The sequence below is a fragment of the Dicentrarchus labrax genome, unplaced genomic scaffold (assembly GCF_905237075.1).
Source record: "Dicentrarchus labrax unplaced genomic scaffold, dlabrax2021, whole genome shotgun sequence".
NCBI lineage: Eukaryota > Metazoa > Chordata > Actinopteri > Moronidae > Dicentrarchus > Dicentrarchus labrax.
Genome location: NW_026136707.1, coordinates 7005889 through 7029994, shown reverse-complemented (window position 1 = coordinate 7029994; position 24106 = coordinate 7005889).

Genomic DNA, 24106 nt, shown 5'->3' with positions numbered 1-24106 from the left:
AGCACATGAAAGGGACTAAACTGAAAGAGGGATAGAGCTAACAATTAAGAGGGACAGTTAGAGAAGAAAAATAAATTGTGAAAGAAGTGGGAAAGCAGTGCAAAGAGAGAATAAACAACAAAATAAAAGTCAAATAAAATGTGCATGGGTGGAGGGGGGGATTGGAAAGGTAATCCACAGCAGTGTGCACAGGTATACAGGTTGGCCTTTGTTTTCCATACACTCGCCTGTGATTGAAGGATGCATGGGTCGATTAAGGTTGAGCGGCACGGACCTTTAGCTGTAAATAAACAGCACCGCCTGCTGAAGCCCAGCCAGTAACACTGTGGTATACAAGGAGTCTCACCTCATTAAAACTTGGAGCTGCGACAACAAAAACAACATGACTAAGCAGTGGGTGTGTTGGGAGGGGCACTTTCAAAAACAAAAAGAGAGGGGAGGGGTTTGTGCACCTCCTACAAAGGTTGCAGTAATGGTCTGGGCAGTAGTAGGGTCAGGCTGCTCCCTCTCCTCTCATCTCCACTGGCCGCATCACCACATGAATGCCCTTGTGAAGGAGCTGGAGACAGGAAGAGAAAGGGAGAGGCGCTGAAGAAGGGAAGGGAGGCTGCGGGGTCGAAGGGCCAACCCCATCCCGCTGACTACCAACCAATCAGGAGGTGTCCTGTGCTGTCTTGGAGGTAACAGAGGGGGAAGAGAGGAGGAGGTGAAGAACAGGAGATAAGCAAGGAATGAAGGAGGGTGGGTGGACTGCAAGGCGGATCCCCAGGGTCAATTATCCCCGGGAAGGAGGTACTGTAACCAACACTCTGCATCTCATTTGCAAGGCAGCAGCAAAGGTGCACCTGAGCACAGCTAGTGAGCGTCCTGCCAAAGCACAGAGGCAATTAATGTCTCCTTTCAATGACATGTGCTTCTCAGTGTGACAGTGGCTGGGCAGCGGTGGGCTGGGCCAACTGGCTAAAAGAGAAGGCCTTAGCTATGCCTCTTGTCTTCCCACAGAGACTAATTTCACATAGCGATCCCCGCCTCTGTTTCGCAGACAGTCTGAGTTAGAGGGCTTTGGGTTCAAGCCCAAACACACACACACATTCTAGCACACGAACAAATGCACACATGCAAAGATATGTATGCCTAAAATGACACAGATCACCTTACAAATCACGCACTCAGTCTCTCATACACTAGCACATCGAATGAGCATACACAGACATGCATGCTGCAAAATGTAAGTACAAATGCAGACACACAAACACATTCTTACACACATAGATTCAAAAAAGGACACACACATAGAAGCTCACAAAGAGAGACATAGTTTCATTGACAGTTCAGAAAATCTACTAGTAATAGGAAGTGAACAAAAATGGGTAGAAAACACAATAATGAGCTGCTGATTACTGTTAATGTACACAGAAAACACAATTTATAATCCTGGATGTTTTAAAAAAAGAAAGAAAAACAAAACAAACAAAATATATTCCAGCTCACACTTCTTATATCATCACACACCCAATATTCAGATATTCGTTCACCTATGGAGCAGGTTCAACAACTTGCCAGCACATGGGAACTATTCCCCAACCACGCCAAAGCTCATCATCTGCTAATACAATTATTAATCCTATTAGCATTCTGTGACGGAGAGTTATAATTTACCTTTGAGATAACTCCCATGCCCTCTGCCTTGATCTATCTATGAACAGTTGTTTTTGGGCAAACTGGTGAGAATAGAAACACGCCTTTGCTCTTTAATGATGAGGGACTGATACAAGAACCTGGTTATCATAGTGAGTAAAGCTTTTCTTCTTTTTGGTTGAAATATCTTGTCACCTCTGGAAGCTACAGTGTTCTTTATTCTGCCATAATATAAAACAAAGAACTAACAATATGCTAACAATTCTGATATTCTTAGAACCTTACCAGTACTGTGCGAAAAAAATTAGATTTTTTCCTGAGGATGATTCTGAAAGAAAGCTCATGTAGTGTTCAAAATGGGAAGAGACCATCCTCTATGGAAAACAAATGTGCTCAGTCAATATCATACATATTTCTTGTATATGTATAAGTAAAACTTTTGGCCTGATGGTTGTACTAGAAGAAAGGTCAGGGGTCACCTGAAAAATATCCTCAATGGACCATCACTATCAATAGCAAAGTTATCTTTCCCCAGGTCAAAGTATTGGATGGACGGCTCCTCTCGCAGCCACTGCCATCAGTGAATGAATGTATGTGGATGTAGTGCACTGAGTGGTCGAAAGTACAGTCCATTTACCATTTACCACAGGCAAAAATAACCTTACTAACATAACTTACCATACAGTACCATAAACTGACAAACTGCATGTGGATAGTCTGTACTTTATTAAAAGAAGAGCATGTGGAAAAGAGTAGCTATAAAATTATAGCACAGAATACAATAGGAACAAAAATCTGTGTTGGTGACAGAGAACACAGCATACCCTCAGGCTCCTTTATCTTTTATACCCACATCATTAAATTAAAGACAAAAGACTGAGAAACACTCTGATGTGGAAAAGATGTGTCATTTTAAAAACTACTTCTGTGCATCTTTTGTCTGTGTATTGTATTATTATAGTATTGTATGCGTTATGTAAAATATGGTAGTAAAAACAACCTTTAAAATGTGCTATCAGTAAAAATGTATGTTTTTAGTGTGAGTAAATTATACATTTGCTAAACATTAATAAAACAAATGTAGCAATTGCATTATTTTGTATTTGTTGATTTTGTTCTGTTAGCGGTATTGAAACTATGGAAGATATTTGTTTCTTACACACTGATGTCAGCAAGTGTATTACCATGTAATCAAGTCATGACCTTGTATGTGACCTCATTGCTGCAGGGCATTGCAGCTAGCAAGGCTAACATGAGGCTAATGAGTGTCATTCATTGCATTTGGGTGCAAAGGAGACATGCAAGCGGGTGCACACACACACACACACACACACAAACATAAACAGAGACACATATTCAACAGATCCAACCTTCCGATCACTGCTCCCTATAGCCCTAAAGCTCACAATGAAACCCAGTGTCTCCCTGAGTGGGCAGTCTGTGCTCTCCTCCCTGACCATTCCCACTCATCCGAGACAGAAATAGACATCGCTTTGCTTCCGTGCTCATTCTCCTAGTCAACTTGTGGTTGACACACACTGGATGAATGACTACTTCCTCCTGCTCGCCTCAGACGACTACTGAGGTGCAGTTCCGAGTTGTCGAGCTTGCCACTGAGAGAGAAAAAGAACAAGGGAAGTTGGATTCAGCTTGAGATGCATGGGGGTGGTAGTGGTGGTTTGGGGGGGGGGGGCATGTGTGCTAGTTTCAGCAGACAAGTCCTGCACACACAAAAACACACACACTTACAGCAAAGCTAGCTGGCTTTTGACAGTGGCAGAATTATTATGGCGAGGTGAATATTACCCCCGTGGGACTTCATTTACCTCCAGCATATTCACTGAGTTTCTCTGTGTTTTACTGCTCCTCATAATCCAAGCCAACCACACACATACACACACACACATACTTGCACTCATATCACCATATCACACACTATTTTTATGTCCATGAGTGTTGTCAGGGTTATTATTGAGATCATTATGGGCTGTGGATAGTATTCAGATGCCCCCCACCTCCTACCCAACCCCACCCTTTTTGTTGCAGTTCTGAATCTTGGAGACCTCTCATGAAAGGTTACCAAAGCTTTCCTATTCCAGCTTCTATTTATCAATAAAGCCTATAGTCAAACATAAACACACACTCTCACAGAGGTAGTTTTGTATTTTGCAGCTAGTATTATTGTAATTCTCCTCTTAGTATTTAGTCAGTAAAGGTCACTGATGGACTTCTTTTGTTGTGCTGTTTGAGGTCTCTCTTCCCCATTGTGTTAACAAGTCATTAAAAATTGAGCGAAGTAAGGCAGGCCAGGAGACATTGCATATGTTTGGAAGCATTATTATTATTAAATAATCATGTTTGTCTCCTAAATTGAGAGTGACTCATGCCACAATATCAGTAATTAGATAAATTATTGATGAGCTAGCGGGTGGGTGAGAGGATGGTCGGTGGTGGAAATGGAATTGCCAAACCCAATTACTGTCTTTTTCTCAGAGTGGCCCCATTAGGGTTGTCACTTCGACCACTAAATGGCGGCCCTATTAAAGCAACAACTAGCACCCAACCAGCTTAATTAATAGTAAGATGATTAATATTTTAATTGCCGCAGATTAAATACCACTTGCAGGGAAGCTTTACAAGAGCGGAGGCTGACGTCCTATGCTCTCTGCTGAACGTGTCATGTTTTAAAAACCTACTTTCTCACAGTGACAGTAACAGTATATCCGATCAGGGCACATTGATACCTTGGTAATAACAAGATGATGCATCAGAATTTTACTGGAAATGTGAAAACAAAGTGACTAAATCTGTTACATGAGGTATTACGTATGAAGTAGTATGATGTAGTTAATTTTGGGGTGTAGATTAAATAATTGATTTCTTGAGTTTATTATCCTTAAAAATACCTTTTATAGGTTTTAGCAAAAATTCTTACTCTAAAGTTTTTGCAAAACCTGTTTTTGTAAGGAATTACAGATTACTTTATCTGCCTTTTACTAAAATATTAAAAGTAATATTTGTGCAACTAAGATATGGTTTGGGGATATGGTATTTTTTGGGATGTCATTCCTAAAGCTTGTCTCGGGTTCTGTCATGTAGCAAAGGGCTGCATATATCTTTACAATGAAATAGTATTCAACTTCTATTCTACCTTCTGCAAAAAAAAAGACTGCAACAACCGACCGCTCCCAGACAAACACAATACCGCTGGGTTCATGTGTAGCATCTGCGCTGTAAGGCACCTGTGCGTGCACACACGCACATTTAAGTATGCAATAATAAAAAGTGACTATCCTTCTTCTGCTTATACTGATCAACCCCCTCTCTCAGGAGGGCATGGTGTCTTCCATCCCCAACATAAATTAAACAAGTTGTTATTCTTTTCTAGATAAACACCCTCCAAGTGCCCGAAAACAAGAGGGGGAAACGACGGCAAGCTTTGGTTTTCCTCCAGCAATTGCAATGGAGATGGGCTCCCCAGACACTTGCTGGGCTCTGCAAAGTGGTCCTACACCGTACAAAGTGTCTGCTTTGCCAGAGGCACAGGATGGAACTTCTAAGCACAAACAACATCTACTAAATACCTAGCAAGGCTTGCTTGCCATTTGAACAAAGCATATTATTCATTCACATTGTCAATTCCTTATGTACATGGTATTAATCAAATTCCCCGGTGAGATTTGAGCTATTGTTTGTTCATTTGAATCTACAGAATGACTCTGCTGGTAAGTGAATCATTAGGAAGCATCACTTTGGCCCAGATTTGACAAAGAGGCTGGGAAGGTGTACATTAGCCGACGGAAAAGGTTAAGCATGGTAAAATGAGAGAGGAAATGTGGCGGACAAATTGAGAAATTAGCAATGTGCGGGTGGGGAAAGTCTCGGAGGACCCGGCGCTGAGGCGAGACCTATTATGGCACATGGCACCAGGCAGCTGGGTGGGTAATTATCATCATGTGTTTAGCAAGGCACCCTTATCCAGGGCAACATATATGACTTGTGCTTTAACCACTTAGTTGGCCCATTTAGCTCTATGCCGTGGTGAGTATGTGTGAGTGGGGGATGAGTGCAAATTTTCAGTGGTATGCTGCTTTAACAGTAGGCGGCGTTTCCCTGCTGCAGGTGCTGGCAAGTCAGCCATAGTTGGCACCTTGGACTGTGATGCAGGTGTGTGACCCGTACCGCGGTGCCAGGGTGGTTGAGGTGGCCTCACTGTGAACGGGTGTAGCTTGATGTCCTTGGGGAAGGTGAGTGAGTGACCCCATGAAGATCCAGCTGGGAGCCTGGTGAGCAGGGGGCCCAGATGTGTGTGTGTGAGTGTGAGTCTTTTAGTGTCTCCATGTGTGCCCACTGCCAGCTTGGTTTGAAACAGCTGGCTCTCACCATCTGCCACTTCTCTACATCAGCAGCCCCTAGAATGTGTATATGTTGTGTGTGTGTTTTCCATGTGTTGCAAGTCTTTTTCTCTCAGTATAATCCACAATTAGATATGCACGCATAAATGTAATAGCAACTGATTTAAGAGGTTATAATGTGCAGTAAAACATGCCATGTAAGTATTAAGTTTCCCTTTCAAATATGAGAAATAATACTTTTTTCAGTCATTTTTTTCTGAATAAAAAAAATCCAGCGGATGTACATTTCTTTGAAAGCTACACTAAGACTATCTAGTGTATGTTAGCTTTTCCCTTTGGTTGTTAATCATTTGCTCCAAGCAAGCCTAGTCTATCGAACAGACTGAGGGAAAAGAGAGAAGGATTGGGAGGTTGGGGGGTTAGTATGCTAAAATCCACCCAAAACAAGACACATGAGACATGTGGTTCTAGTGTTAATTAGGGAGCCAATATTACAAGATAAATCAGAAATGGAGGGAAGGTTTGGAGGAGAGGGAGGTGAGGGAGGAGGGAGAGAGGAGGAGGAAAGGGAAGGAGGGAAAAGTGAGTGAGAAACAGAGAGAGAGAGACGGCAGGGTGTTGATTTGAACAGGGCCTGGGGGCAGCCTACAAGGCAGAAAGGGGAATGATAGACTGGCTAACCAGGCGTTGATCAGGCCTGCGCAACTCTCTTCCTTTCATCAATAGTGAACAACTAAAGTGGCAAGAGAAAGTCTGTTAGCTGCGCACTTATTTTCTTCAAAGTCAGCGTTAAACCATCATGTCACTTGATTTTAAGATAATCAATTATGCGTTCTGATCTACTGATTGCTGAAACTGTATTTTTATGGATCAGTACTCAAAAAGGGTTTTCTTTTATGAAAACTGATGCCATTTGCAGTACTTGTGCACACACACGCGCTGCAAGTATCATGTTGCTCACAGAAGACAGTAATGAAAAATGATGTCCCTCTACCTCCCCAAATTTCAAGTCTAACAGCGGCGGCAAAAGTGAGTAATCTGTAATCGGAGCGATGTGGAGGAGTGCAGCGCTGCTAATGCGACTAGACCCCGCTGTTCTCTGAGGAAGACATTGCTGGAGGGGAGGAAGAAGAGGAGGAGAAGGAGAGGCAGAGGGATGAGCAGGAGGAAGAACACACACCGAGGTAGTTGGGGGTTCGCTTGCTCCAAACATGGCAGAAGGTACGGAACAAGGCGCTCTGTGTGGGCCCCATTATTTTTACTCCCCATTCTCTTTTCCCCTCTCTCCTTTTGAAGACGGCGGGATTTTTCTCCTCCTCCCTGACATAAAAGTAAACAACGTTGCCTGCAGGCACAATTTTCCCGGCAACACAATAAAATGTGCAGTGAATTTATGATGGTCATCCATTAGCTCTTACCAAGGAAACATCACCCGTATCTGTCGTCCATCATTATAATAGAGGGTTAATGCACTGAATTTACATAAAAAAGTCATATTGTCTGCATGAATTATTTACACCCTCAGCTGTTTTTTCCAATTTCCCTCTTTTTTTCCTCTCCGTCCTCTCGTTCGTGGCGAGGGGCTTTTTGGTCCAGATTCTTGTGGAGAAAATCTGACAGTAAATTCCGCCGTGAGGTGGTCCTGTCGCTGCCACCTCTGTCCCAATATTTCTCTCCGTTCCTCCCTTCTTTCATCCCTCCTGCCCTCCCTCTCATCCTCTTCTCCTGTCTCTGTCTATGAGGGACAGTGAGAGCTGGGGGCACTGTGATGTTCTTGTTTATGGCCCTCTGGTTATCGAGTCAATCAACACTGAAAATCTTCCCACTAAGTAGGTTTCACTGGTGATCACAGTATATTAGATTATAAATTCTATGTGATATTTGACAGCAAGTATTTAAACTGGGCACTATATTAAACAGATCATTCATTTGGCAAGTCCATTGTTCACAAATATACCTTAAAGTTAGATAATTCATTAAATCACATGCTACAGTTAAGATTATTTCACCCAAATTCTTTAGTGGCCTAATCTGGTAACGCACACACAAAAGATCATAGTGCCAGTTGTCCTACTGTAAGTGAATTACCCTGATATCACACCCCTGTAATGAAGGCTTGTGCAGCGCTAACAGTTGCCTTTCAGACCCCGGGGAAAGGCTCAGTGATTGAGCAATTATGACAAGCTCAATTACTGTCATCATATTATCATAGCTAATCCAACTCCGCCATGCTGCGCCTTCCACTGCACTGATCACAGCGCCTTTTTCACTGTCACTGAGGTGAGAAAGTGCTGTCACTGACACCACTTGTGCTCCCATGAACACGCTCAAATGAATATGTGGCAAATATGTCAATCTACTGGTGCCTGTCTCTGTTTCTATCTTTCTACTGTATGTCTCCGGGATGGATGTCTTAATTTTTTCTAATTCCGCCTGACAGTGCCACAGGCGCTCTAGCGTGCTGAGCTAAATTTGTGACGTGCCTTGACAGACTGCAGGTTTTGTGAGTTATCTGCCTCCCTGATATGGCTAACACGCTTCTAAGCAACGATCACAGCGGCAGGCAGAGTTGCGCTGCTGCCACGACTCGTCCAGCTGTGCAATGAAGCAAGTGGAGGCTCACAGGAAGAAGTGAGAAGGATTCAGGAGTACTGTAAGGTAAAGGAGGAACCTATACAAATCAGTGACCTCACAACCCTTCAGATAATCCTCCAACGGTGGGAGTGACACAGGTCAGTCAAACAGATGTAGATGAGGAGGTCAGTGCTGAGGAAAGTCAAAGACAAAACTTGCACAGAGCAGGTGTTTTGCAGAGACAGTAGGAGTGATGCCAGAGGTGTGATGGAAGGTGAATGGATCAATTGGAGCTGAGCCTCAGGTATAACCCACTCTCATCCATATAACATCCCTTTGTACCGCCTCTCCCTCCCTTCCACAGTGCTAACGTTGTGTGTTTTCTTCCCTCTGCAGTCTTGTTTATTCCACTCACTGGTACACTTCTCCTAAGGGGCCTGATCCCTGCTTGCCTCCAGGCCCATTTCTCAGTCCTGTTAAGGAGGTGGGGATTAGAGGTCAGAAACATGGCCACCTCCTCAGCCTGCATCGATCGCTGTCCACATGTTTCAGGAAGTCATGAAGGCAAACAACGACCTGTTGAGGGGTAAGGTTAGGTTTGTGACCTAATGACTTCCTCTTTGGTCTCTCTTGTCTGTCAGATAGTCCTCTCATAAAACTCAAACAGTTCGTTGTTTCAAGTTCTTACAGACTTAATATAATGTGTGGTCTCCCAACTTTGTCAAATAACAAGATAAATACACATTTCCTTTATAGCATGACTTTGAATAACTCTGGTTTAAAATATATTTTTTAAATGTCATGTTTTTCAGATTTTGTGGAAATTCATAATCTTTTGAAGAATTCTTAATTTATTTTGTAAACGTGATCTTTTCTGTTTCATTATTTTATATAATCTTGCTCTGAGATTTAAGTTTGTGAGATTCTTGTTTCGTTATTTTTTTCATCAAATGTTTTGTTCATTTACAATAATGTATAATAAGTCTCATATTTTGCACTACTTTTGCAGGTATTGTACATTTTAACTTTAGAATGTATTGCAGTGGTTTCATATACATAAATGCCACTATACTTACTAGTCAATACTAGTCAATATTTTCTTTTCAGGATATAAAGTCAAGCCATGTCAAGCTTGAAATCTTTTTTTTTTTTGCAAAACTGAGAAAGCTAAGCACAGCTACCACTGGACTCATACTTTCACACAACTTGCCAGGAAAGTAAACTAATCACTCACTTTGAAACAAAGTATCCCATGATGCCGAGAAGTGCTGAGAAGAACGCAAGCAGGTCAGTTTACTGTACAAATAGGGTGGCAAACAAATTTGCATGTCAAAATTAAAAATCAATGTGTTCCACCTCACCTAATGACCAATCTCCCTACTGCTGCTCTTGGGCTCTGATTAACATTCAGGGGGGTTCAGGAGAAAATGTTAGAGCAAAGCATTAATCTCTCTCAGCAAAAAAGCTTGTATCTTCTGACAGGTGGGTCAAAGTTGCCGTTTAATCTAGCCCATAATTTCAGAAATGTGCTGACAGAGTGTATTTTAATACATTAAAACCTGGCCGTGTTTGAGAAAGCTCAAAGCGCGACACCACAGCAGGAAGTCTGTGTCCCCAGCTCGGAGTTATGGCATGTTGGGAAAAATGGCAGGAATGCGGCCGAATCCAGAGGAAAGCCAAAAAGAATAAATGCATCTGAGAGGGAAAAGCATTTGCTTTCATATGGTGTTGATGTATTAGTGGTCGTCATCATCATCATCATCATTACTCATTTCTACTAGTATAGTGGTTGCTATTGTTGTTGCTGTGCACCTTTTCCTATGTCCTTCTCTCTTTGCCTGAGATAACTTTTGTCACTATACAAATACAATTTTATTGAATTGGTGCCAGTTACCTGGTCCTCTATTTACAAATATATTTTTTCTCTTACTTGTTGCAATTATTACCGTCCATACATAGATTACACTACACGACTGAATACAGCCTGTGACAGCATTACAGATTAGTACGTCTAAAATAGTGTAATTAAATTGTAGAATGCCTAATTCATACATTATGTAATTTTTGCAGAAATGTTAATCTTTACTTATTGGTCTTTGAACATAATGTACAACAGGGGAAAAAAAGTTGAGTGCACGATGTATACTTGCATTAGAATTTCAACTCTGAAATTTTTTAAAACCAACACTAAAAATGCCTGGATTTTTATCAAGCCCTTAAAGACCCTAAACCTGCCACAACTATTTATTTGTTCGATGGCCTGCACTTGACTTTATTGGCCATTGGCAGGAAGGTGCCTTCAGAGGTGTCCTGCTTGCCTATTGAAAAATGTGTCTCTTACCTCTTGCCCAACCTAGTGGAAATAATATCACTCACACTGAGAGATCATGGTGTCAGGGTCAATTGTCCTGCAAAAGATGGGGGAGATGGTAGACATGTATTGATTTTTCATTTTGTTGGGGTAAGCAAGCATGTTGCAGCTGGGTGCGGGTGCAATGAGGCAGACAGAATGTGCTGGACTGCTCTTCCAGCTTGTCACCCGTGAGCTGTGACTGCCATAAGACACCTTGAAAAGGTTTATCACAAAAAACTATGAAAACATCATTACTACGTGCTTTTTTAAGACAGTGTAAATGCTTGTGGTAATAACCCATCTGATTACATTATTCAAAGCAAAGAGAGCTGGTGGAGAAAATTTGGCTGGGGATCCAGAGAGGAAACTCAGCCAGCATCATCCCAGATAAGGATGAGCGAGAGCTAGCCAGAGTTGGCAATCGTACACCATACTGGGCCTTGCAGGGCGGAAATGCTTGTCAAACATATAACATGATGCCACAGGTCACAGACGCATCCCAGCAGTCCAGCCCCTGCCTAACAGCTACAAACAACGAATGAATGCCAAATCTAACAACCTCTGTGAACCTTACTTGGTGTGTTCAGCTCAAACCATCTAAAGTAGTTCATCACAACACAGAAGATGTGGTTTGATAAAGAAAGCAAGTGATTCCTATCAAACCCTCCGTGTTCCTGTTCTCTTTGACTTTGCAGTAGAGGACAGTGATCTCATTTTGGGTCATAACCTACAACGTACCCTTGTAAATGTTCCTGTTGTGGTGGGACACAACAAAATGTCTACAACTCATTCTGGAACATGGCAGGGTTTAGAAGCCCTTGCAGTCAGTTCACTTCCTGAATAAACATCACCTGTTTGAAGGCTGTTGTGTGCTCCTCCATCTCTTTATTCTTCTACATTTTATCCATTGTCTCCCTGCTCCTCATTTGCAAAGGCTACGGTCTCGGCGGTGGTCAGAGGTGTTACAGACATGCAGGGTGGAGAACACAGCGGTCATCCGCTGCCCTCTCTGCGCTCCAGTCACCTTGATGACCGATACACACTGGTCTAGAACTCTCCACCCCTCTACTGTGCACCACCTTCTCTGCTGTCAGTGATATGGGGGTCAGGGTTGAATACTGACAATATGAGCTCATCAGTATACCTAACACTTCCTGTTAAGGTGCTGGCAATATCTTAAATATTAATGCAATCCTCCTATAATAACAAACAACAAAACATTGGGTGCCGTGAAGACACGTCTGTGACAGGAGTTGAGTGTCTGTCATTTATGCAGGTCAAAAAGAAATATATCAGTAAATGTACCTAGAAAACAGCCACACATAAAGAAAAGACAAACTTTTTTTCTAGTGTATGGAGGTTGTATATACTAACCTGACTGCGCATGATTGTGTGTTACACACAATCATGTGGTAAGTTGTTGTTGGAAACTGTCACAGGCACTTTCAAAAAATATCTGGCAGGTGAACCATCTGTCTATCACACGCAAACTTCAAATTAAGATCAGTAAACCATATAAGTAGTCAGGAGCCCAAACATTGCTTCCATCGAAAAAAGCCTACAGTGCCACTATTTGCTCTCCAATTAATATATGCTATACTGTTTAGACACACTGCCATAGCTGCTAGTACTTCCTTAAACAACGCTGATTGGTCCGGCATAGATTGAAACCTAGCGAGATAATTTCTCATGTGATTTTGCAAGTCCAGCTACCTTGCAAGGTTATGTATATACAGCAGTATATTTGAGGTTTAAGAGAAGAAATACTGCAATTTTTAAAATAATACAGATACTACAAAGTTAATACTGACATCTGAGGATGTAATGATATCACTTAAACTGAGCCCAAAAGGAGCATATGCAGTCAGATGATCACAAATGTTTTAAACAAACATAAAATTCACTCAATTTTTGGGCTCTGCTCATTGAGGGATCTCTTAAAATGAATCCCAGCAGCAATGAGGATTCTGCTCGGAGAGATAATCTCCCTTATTAACACATACATGAACATTAGATATCAGTAATACCAAAAATGTGGCACATAAGGAGGAACTCAGGGTGGTAGAGGGAGCTGTCTACAGCAATGTGTGCCCCTCAATTTCAACAAACTCAAAGTTGGTGAATAAAATGTCATTATAACCAGTAGGAATGATGTCATTTAATGGTTACCATTTAAAGGAGCTTTGATTTCTCCTTTGTTGAAACTTTTTCTTGTGCTAGGGTGCAAAGCACTCTTCCTCCAAACTGATCCACCAGTTTAGCTATAAATCAAATTCCAATCACAGTGTATCAAACTTTGAAAGGTCTCCAAGATCACACAAGCTTCCTCACACACCTGCTAGGCATGTCAGTGTTTGGGTGAGGCTGGGTATTTTATCACACTCACACAAACACACACATACACCTGTGGTACTTCCTGCCACTAATGCTGTAAGTGTTCCAGTTTCTTTCAGACAGAGGGGGTGAGAGAGGTGAGAAAGGGGGCAACTCAGCAGCTGGTTACCTTGGCTGACTCTCACACCTGTTAAAGGAAGAGGCACATATCGCACTATATTACAGTGTAAACGGTCTGTAATAAATGGCTGATGCAAGCATGCAGTAATGGCCAGCACAGCCTTGGTTTCTCGTGTACTTATTCTGCCATTAGTGGAAAATTCATCAACCAGTTAATCCAAAAGCAGAGACCAGAGCATGTCTTTGTCATAAGAATTTCTACTCTGCAAGCAGCATTTCATTCGTGAAGACCCACTTGTGTACCATACATGTCAAAATCTTACCATTTGACAAATCCTTGCTGTGTTTTGGAAGAAAGGATTCTGTTTTTTATTCCATAGCAGAGACTGGAAGGGATTTTTTTTTTAAAGTAGTTCAGATCCAAAGCTCAGTGTACCAAACACTTGAGGCTCAATTTGTCAAATTCACTTTCTGCAGAGTGACAGGGTATATTACCCTGGTGAGAAGCCAGGCTCAGCACAGAGGCTGAAAGTGTGTGTGAATGTGTGTGTTTTTATGTGTATATGTAAAGATCTTTTGAAGGTTTTCTGACATAAAGCAGCCATGTGCTCTTGTATACTAGTCACGCCATGTTGTGTCATAGGCCTTGATTCAGTTGTTTAATAGTAGCAACACCAAAATGGAAAATTACTACTCTGGTATTCAGAAATTTAAAAGTACATAGGTACAGTATCAGCAAAATGTACTGAATTATAAAAGATAAAAGTACTCATTATGCAGAACTGCCCTTTTCAGTGTTAAATGTTAATATGAAATGAATGAATGGATTGAATGGGAATGAATTGAATGGGACTATGAGGCACCTCTAAAAAAAAACAATGTTTACAGTACAACAGTAATAATAATTATGCAGTAATATGTAAGTACCATTTTAATCCTATCCCTGGTTGAGCTGATCAGGGGGACACTAATTGTAACTTCTTTATATACTGTTGGGCAGTAATTTATTACAACAGATCCTTTTTCGTAACTGCGTATGGTTGTGAAATAAATGTACTTGAATAAAAAATGCAATGTTTCCCTCTGAAATATAGATAAATATAGAGTATAAAGTTGCATAAAATGGAAAAACTCAACTGGGTACATGATTTTAGTACCTCAGAGCTGTGCCTAAGTACATTAGTTAATGTACTTATTTTCCATAACTGAGATAGTATTATACAGTAGGTTACTTGGCTATCACTTGTGTACAGACAGCTCACCAGTGTACCTCCATGATGGCACCATGTGCTTCCTGCAAATCCTGTGTTCATATTATACTGAATGTACATATTTGCGTATGGGTGTGTGCTAAATTCTGTGTGCCTTGACTAAATTTCTGAATAAGCTCGAGTGTCTGCCCTCTATCACCTGGTCTATGGTTTTTGCAAATACTGCAGAGTGTGTGTGTGTGTGTGTGTGTGTGTGTGTGTGTGTGTGTGTGTGTGTGTGTGTGTGTGTGTGTGTGTGTGTGTGTACCTGTTCGGCCAGGCCCTGAAACAAGCCCTTTACTAGTTAGTGTGTGTGTGCAAGTGTGTGTGTGTGGTGCTTGTGTTTAATAATGCATGGCCCCAAGCCCAGGACGGGCCCTTTGATAAAGTACAGCTCCGCGGCACATGCATAAGCAGCTCCAGCCATATGCAGAAAGGAGAAATTGATGGTGGAGATAAAGTCTGTGCTGCTGCTGCTCTTGTGTGTGTGTGTGTGTGTGTGTGTGTGTGTGTGTGTGTGTGTGTGTGTGTGTGTGTGTGTGTGTGTGTGTGTGTGTGTAAAAAAGTGAAAGAGAATGAGGCAGAGAAAGATTTATGGATCATATCAATGTCTATGTCTGTGTTTGATCAGGTGGCAATTTGAAGCTTTTTAAGATGAGTCTATGTGCTGTGTGAACACGTTTGAAAATTGGTACTTTTGTGATGTTTGATTAGCTGATACTGTACAAGTAAGCAAATATGGAAAACTACATAAAGAACTGAGGCCATGGTGTGTGTGTGTATGTGTTTGAGAGACAGAGACTGAACTGTGTGAGTCAAAAGAAGATGAGTGTGTTTGTATCAGAGAAATGTGTCTTTGTGCTTGTGTTTCATGATCAGCCTTGTAGATCCCCTGCTAGTGTATGTTTCTGAGTGTGTATGTACCTCTGTGTAGGTGTGTGTGAACATATTCTCTCAGTCTTACTGTAGAAGTGTGATGAGCTGCCTGTCAAAGTCGAAGGGGTCAAGGGCTAGTATGGGGGTCCAAGGTCGCTCCCACCCTCTCACCTGCCTCAACATGCAGCTCTATTACAGGCAGGAGGGCAAAAATGAGGGCGAACATTCACAAACAAGCCGGCAAGGTATGCATATACATGCAAACAAGACTGTGTCTATTCATTCTCTTTCTCAATAGCATACATGACCCCAGACCTTTTCAAAACAATACTGATCAAACTTGCGCCCTTACTTTGAGTTCTCCCTCAATTTATTTTTCTCGATTCCCTTCAAATGTTTTCTTACTTCTTCACTCTCTCTCTCATGTGTCTTATCAGTTTTTCTTATCTTGTCTAGTTCTGTGAATTGTGAAGTCGTCCAGCTCATCACCATCGTCCAAAGCAGCACAAACCTCTCCATGCCCCAAGTCATTAGACATGTCGCACTCTCTTTATCTGCCACCCACCTTCCTCACCTCCTCCTCTCCTCTATTCATCCACCCACTCCCTCTCCTTTTCCTCCCTTGCACTGACTGCCACCCCCTCACCCAGTCATAAAGAATAGACAGTCAGATATACAGGAAGAGACAGAGAAAACCCTATCTCTTTTTGTTGCAGCTTTAATTTACTTTGTACATTAATATTTCAGGGCCCTCTGCAGGCTTGGTGCGGGAGCCAGTGGGAGCTACTGTGTGTGTTGATGCAAGTGTGTGTGTGTCTCTGTGTGTGTGTGTGTGTGTGTGTGTGTGTGTGTGTGTGTGTGTGTGTGTGTGTGTGTGTGTGTGTGTCACATTCCAGCTGTAGGAGGGGAAAGGATTAATATTTCAATGGGCCTTATTGGAGACCCCTGTACCGGCTCCACCAAACCACCATGGCATGGGTGCACGGCGGTACACCAGCTCACTTTGCGACTCCAACCTCTTTGTCTTTGTCCCTACTCCCATCCTTTATTTCACTCTTTACTGTCTTCGTACTTCATTTCTTGTGTTTCTACATATGTGACCGTTTGTTTGTTACTTTATTACTTTAACATAAGCTTTACTTTTCAAAATAAGCATTAAAGCTTTACTTCTGGCTACAACCCTTACGAACCAACATGTGAAATTCATTCTTATAAAATAATTGATGATTCAAAGTTAAAACAAATGTTAAATATCAAGGTTAACCGGTATTTTAAGTCATTGGTTGTTAAAATGATAGCTGCTATACGTACTCCTTCCCATTCTCTCTAATCGTCTGATAAGCTTATAATATTAGTTAGCAAAATCTTGTATACAAATTAATTTTTAATTTACATTTTTCCTCCCTTCTCTTGTCTTTGCCAGAAAACAGCACCAGAATGAGCAATGTAGTTTCACATAGATATGTTTTATTCAATTACTTTACTATGGCTGTGGCTCAGGAGGTAGAGCAAGTCATCCACTAATCAGAGGGCCGGTGGTTCGTTCCCTGGCTCCTCCTGCTGTATGTTGAAGTGTCCTTGAGCAAGATACTGAACCCCAAATTCCTCCCGATGCTGTGTATCTGTGTGTGAATGGATTAGTTTCTGTTTGTGATGAGCGTTTGCCATCACTGTATGTGGCTTTGAGTGGTTGGAAGACTAGAAAAGCGCAATACAAGTACAGTCCATTTACCATTACCATTTACATTCATTCAAGTCAATTAATTGATTAATTATTGGTTTATTATTATTATTATTATTATTATTATTATTATTATTATTATTATAACTATGTATAGACAAAACTTAAACAAGGACTAATTCAATAATAATTGTGAACCTGTATACGTGACTATATGAATGTATATAGCATGTATAAAGACTGATCATGCTACTTGCCCCATCTTGCTTCTTTTTAGCAAAGGAGCATTCCCAGTAGAAAGCAATTAACTTACAATTTGTTTATTACCAACAAGAACAGCTAAAACTATAAAATAAACTATAAAACTATAAAATAAACTATAATAATAATATTATCCAGTGCATTTAGAAATAAGAAAAATCTGCCATAATATGTGTCCTAGCCTAGTACATGAAGGTGCAGTGTACAAAGAGGGAAAAAGACCAATAAGCAATTTGGAGGAGTTGGAATTGGATTTTGAAGTTGGAAGAGGATGATGAGGATGCAGGGACAGCTTTTATCACAGATCAGTGGGTCTCTGAGCGGGGGTCTCCCGGTCGCTGCATCAGGGGCGCCCGGCAGGAGGCCATATTGAAATGAGGTGCCTTCCCCCAGGCTCTTAGCCACCCCTGACATTTGGGTGTGTGCCTGTGTGTGCCTGTGTGTGTGTGTGTGTGTGTGTGTGTGTGTGTGTGTGTGTGTGTGTGTGTGTGTGTGTGTGTGTGCGTGTGTGTCTGTGTGTCTGTGTGTATGTACAGTGTTTAGGGTGAAGGGTGGGGGCTTGTATTTCCGCCCAGAGACCCGATTGCCTCCGCTCCCCTGCTACTTGTTTCCCCCTCTTCTACCCCTACCCGCCCTCACCCTCCTTCGATTGGACCCTGTTTCTCATTTGCCTATTCATTTAAAGGCAGAAAATACCTACTGAGATCCAATATGGGGTTGAGGCAGGGGGGCGCGAGTGGGCCCTCAGCAGGGGTGGAAAACACAGCAACAACACGATGAAGAAAAGGAGGAGGTGGAGAGTGAGGGAGAGAGGTGGAGGATGCCCAGAACACCGACAGGAGATGGCTTCAAATGGCTTCCCGACTCCCTCTCTTCTTTCCGTTCCTCATCTTCCCTCCATGTCTTTCGCTCTGCCTTCACTCTTTTTGTCCCTTTTTTTTGCTCTATTTCTCTGTTTTTCCTCTGCTCACTGGGGTAGTGCTGAGATTGGGAAGTGCAGCCCGCTTGACCCTGCTGCTGTGACAAAGCAGGGGTTCGAACCAGGCCCAGTGTGTGTGTGTATGTGTGAGTGTGTTTGTGATGGTGTGTGTGGGGGTCTGTTTTTAAAGACACCACCCTCTATCCACCTCTCTGTCATTATTTCATACTTTCTCTTTCCCTGTCTCTAGCTCACCTAAGAGACTTCCGAGACTCTAAAAGCCAAAGCAGAGCCCAACTTCTGAAAGTTCCTTCTGTGGGTTTGAAAAGTCAAAGAAGATAGCACTTTGTATAAATACTAAAGGACAACGTGGTTAGCCCTGAGTAGCAGCGCAAGCACTGGATGACATGTTTTATGCATGGCCACTGGGTCTCTCAGGTCGGGGAGTTTCACATCAACAAAGTGAGGAGGGTGGCTAAAGGTGAAAGGCATACTGGCAGAGGGCGTTGGGGGCTGAGGAGGGAGGAAGGGAAATGAGGAGTGGGTCGAGCGGAAAAGGACTCAGAGTAAACAGTTGTAGATTCAAGCAGTAATTCAGTCAATGAGGAAGAGAATTTAGCCGATATAAAGTGATTGTAGCCAGTAAACAAATACGATTCCAGAAAGTTTAAACTTCACAGGGACATTTTTAGAAAATTAACATTAAACTTTGCTATTATTGACTGTCAACAGTGTCTGTTTGTAGTGACTATCATCACTTACGCACCATACATTTGATCTACGTGAGGAATAATTTGAGGACCACTTGTTTGTTAAATGATATGATGGCCAATATTGTTGGCATACCAAGAAGGGTAAAAACAGCCAGACCTTCCAGAGATGGACCTGGTTTAGCTGCTGAACATCCTACTTAATTAGTGTGAGGAAAATTAGAGACAGTTAAGAAACTGATTGTTTGCAGGGTAAATGCATTTTAGTTCTTATCTGTGCGACTAAACAGTGTTCAAGGCATGTGATAAACCCATGATCAACTTGTCACTTGCCTCAGAGATGTTGAATCAGGGCTGGGCGATACGGCCTAAAAATAAAACTTTCGATTTTTTCAAAGCACATTTGAGTTACGATTTTAATTTTTACCAAACTTTCCAGACACCACATCTTTGGTGATATGAAACACCACCATATCTGTAATAGCTTATCACCTGGGCCCCTTCCTCTAATATGGGAAAATGATTCTACGTTCTGTGTAGATGAGTGACTTGAGTGGATTAGGGCTTGTAACATAGTACAATTCAGCCATTTTTTGCATAGTTTTAAAATGTAAATTTGAATTAATTGATTTTATCGCCCCGCTGTCAAAGGTCTGTTCTTAAGAAATAATATGTGTGAGTAAATGTAACAATAGAAGACAGTGGTGGTGATGATGGTGAAAGTTTCCTCTCTGATGAAAAGAAAGGAAAACAAGAACTATCGGATCATTAGCGGCTGCATCTAAAAATTGCTCAGAACACTTAAACACCCTCTTCTCTGATCTCTCACCTTATTCTTTTATCTGTTTAGGTACACATAAACACAGGCTCACATACTGCACCAGGCTAATTGCAAAGGCGATGCAATTTCCAGAACATAAACAAAATCAAAGGGAGCAGCACTTTCTCCCTTCCACTTTCCCTCTTTAATGTTATTCAGTACGTGAATCTGGGTCCACCTCACAGAAACACCTCTCGTTGTTGTGAAAAAAACCCATATTGTTCTCCTTTGCCAGAGGAAACCATAATGGAAGCCGTTTAAGAACCCAAATTACCATTAACCAGCTTTCATTGCAGCTCTTCCGGAGATGGTAAACTAGCAACAAACCTAAAAGTTGCAATTTAAATGGTGATCTAATTGCTTTGCTAAATCATATTCATTTCAAAAGTGAAAGTTTGCTACTGCATTTTATGTTTCTTCCATTCCTCCCCTCCGATATGTGGTTGCTTATTTCAATACTTTCCTTGATGGTGTATCTGGTGTTTATATTCCATGTGAATATTTAAAGTGTCAAAATGGTAAAAGCGCAGCGTTTAGAACTACATTGTCCCAAAACACTGCAATCAGGAGATGATCTCACATATGCAAAAAAAGGAAATACACGCGGACCCCCTCGCTTTCACATTTGACAGAGTACCTTTCCCTGTTGAATACATTAGAGGCCATGTAGAATGAGAGCAAATGAATGCCTGCTCACTTCCCCAGCACCCAGCCTCACGGCAGCTGGGATGGAAAACAACGATTCGTCCCCATTACATTTTTCATCATACCTGCGTGAGCGGATATCCACCTCCCCGCCCACCATGAGACAATGCTGAACCCATATCTCCTACCTATAGTAGCTACCTACACACTACATTTGTGCCTACACATAACAATCCTGAATAATAACCACTGGTTTAAGATTCAAAGCCTTGCGCATGCAGGATCCTCAGGAGTAAAAAGAAGGGAAAAAGAATGAGAGACAGCCAGCAACAAACACGAGGAGAGATGATGGGGATGCGGGTGGGGGGTGGGAGGGAGGGGGCAAGAAGGACATCTATCCCCCTTTAAGCCCACCTTATTGGCGAGTGGTGACCCTGGACGTGGGGCTATTGTCTAGGCTCCTTATCATAATGTAGGCTGTGTTGTCTTCTCCATTACACCTCGGCCATTCAATTAGCCCCCATTACCATAGTAATAGAGCGCTGCGTTGCTAGGGTCAGAACTGACAAGGGGAGGAGGAGAGCGGTCAGAGGGAGAGAGAGGGAGACAGAGAAAGAGATGTCAGTATATCTGTAGGCACACCAATGTCAGCCTCTATTATGGCCAAAAAAGGTGATGTTGGGAGCTGAAATCATACAGATATTATTGGAGAACAGTGAAGGACACTGAAAGAAGAGAGGGATCTCGCTGAAAACAACATTTTAAGATAACAGAGTTTCTCTCAGTGGGCTAAAAGGGGTTGAGTAGTCTCTGAAAGAGTCCCTTGATGTCACCTTGGAATGTAGACATTATGATAGATGTAACGACCTTGTAAGACATTGTACATTTTGAAAAAGCAGGACTTTATCTTGGAAATTAAAGGAGAAAGCAAAAGACAAACAGCCAATATGTGACCACTTCCCACAACGTCAATAGTGACTTACAACAACTGGCACTAAGTGGTAGTGATTACCAATAATGAGTGGTGCGACTACACAGCTACATGAGTAGACTCCTGTTGATAGAGCATTTTTCAAAAGTGGAGGAAAGGAAAGGGAAATGGAGATAATGACAGTGAGATAGTGTGAGTACCAGTCTGTGAGAACTTCATCCTTTTTGCTTAGTTGTTGGTTCGATGCACCTGCTTTTCTTTGAGAGCGCGACAACGCAAAGAGGAAGTACGGATAACAGATGAGACAAGGTTCCAAGAGAACAGATCTATGTTAGCTAGGCAAATATGTTAGAAAAGGAAACAACCATCTCAAAATACTGATAGGCAGTTAGGTGGGTGCCATAGCTTTCTCCTCCCAACTTCTTCCCCTGTTCCCCTCTCTCTGTCTAGCATTTTTTATCTCTATCATTTACCCATTTATTTCACTCTGTTTCTCTTCATCATCAGTCAACCTAAAACTCAATAACGTTTTTCAGTAGCTCATCCTTTATGGCCTCATTTACCTGTTTCCTCTCATATTCTCTCTTACTTCCCTCCACCCACAAACTCTTTCAAACTTGCTTTCCCCTCTTTTTTGCCCAATTTTCCCCTTGTCAGTGCCTGTGCCAGGGCGCGTGCCAAGCAACCAGTGCCTGCCTCTTGTCCCTGTCTGCATGTTGCCCTGTTGTAGCTGCCACTTTCTGGCATTGTACCCATGTGAGAGAGAGAGGGAGAGAGATGGTGAGGGAGAGAGAGAGAAACAGAGAGAAAGGCGAGGGGCAAAGAAGAAAGGCAAGGAAACAAGGGAATGCATGCAGATGCAGGGCCCATCTCGTTTACAAATATGCAAATGCTGTTGCCTTTGTGATATGCAAATGAGAGATTACAGAGCGCTAATTAGGGTCAAAAGAACTGTTCACGTCAATTAGGGGAGAATGAAAAAACGATCCCCACTCTTGCTGGCCCCCAGCCCCCAACCCCTGCCACGGATATCCCCAGCTTTTGTCTTAAAAAATGGAGACATGAAAAAGACAAATAATGAGAGACATGTGTACAAGGGGTGGGGCACTAGCATTTGGATAACCAGCATGCATCCTGAAAAGGGCAGAGGTCCAGGTTTGTTTCAGTGGAAGGACATGGTTGGCTTTTTAGTACAAACACAGAAAGCACAAATGACAAATCAATCTTGGTTCTGTCCCCAAAGAAATGTGGTTCTGATATTCATATTTATGAGAATGTTTACCCCTCAGTCCTTGGTCTTTGAACCAGTGTTTAAAATTTGATTCTAAAACTGTGTTTTTTCATTTTAAAAATCAGTGTGCAATATATGTGTAATTAAAATCCATCATGTAAATGTTTTGAGTTTATTCAAAAAAGTTTGGATGTCTGAATATATTACGATTTATAATATATTATAATTCTCTATCACCTATTCGTTTTCATTGCAATCTCAATCCCGACTTGGACCTGAAGCAGAGTCCGAAACCAAACTTTAGGGAGTCCTCCATGCTGTGCTGAACACATGTATGATAGACCTCCCAGAGACACTTTTTCAACTTTCTTTTAACAACTCAGACAACTTTGACAACTCATTGCATGTGACTCTGTCCTCACGCCTGTGTGTATATGGGCACAATGAAAGGAGAGAAGTGAAATAAGCCTCTGTCCAACCCGAGCCCTGTATACAAAATAACGCCAAAAGGCCCAAAATCAACTCAGCATGTAGGTCTTGGCAGGATAAATTATATTTTCTTGATTTGGGGTGATCTGAGGTGGGGTGAAGTGGGATCTGGCCAAGGCAGACACATATTTAGATAAGAACTCTAGAAAAGCTTACATTATATTATACAGTAAGTAATAGACAATGAGGGGGACAAAAAAGATCAGAAGGTGGATGACAGAAAGAGGCAGACTCCATTTCTCTGTTTCCCCCATCCTTCTTCTTTCTATCACTCCCTCCTTTGTCAGTGTGTCTGTCTAGTGTGTGCAGGAGGATAACACTGTTATATTTGCATCCTAATGACCCCTCCAGTGGCCCCCGAGGCTGGGCCCTCTGCATTACCCAGAGATCAATTAGGGCCAGGGCCAGGGCCTGGCGTCTGCTGTGCCCCATTATAAACCCCTACCAACTTTCTTTCTCACTGTCGCTTCTCTTTTTCTCCCACACGTGTCCTTCGTCTGCACCTGTACCTTCTCACATCTCCTACAACATGTCTACCACAGCTTACACACGCACAAGCAGAAACACACATTTGCTTGCTATGCAAACCAATCCCCCATTACATACTGTAGAAACACGCACACTAACACACATTGACTTAAAAATAGACACAAAATCTACCTTCACATATGCACACACATGCCCATAACTGCTGTCACTCTCTCTATGAGTCTCTGTGGTGCAGTGGTGAGGTGAAGGATGAGTACGATCGGCCCACAGAGTTTTCTCTCTGTGTGATTCCATCTCAGCTGTGCTGCCGGGCAAAGCCGCACAAAGTCCAGGTTGTGAAATGTACATCTTTTTGACAGAGCTGGATGTTCATAAGGCTCTTGTGGCTGCCAATCACACTGATATAAAAGCACAGTGATTCAACCTGGGG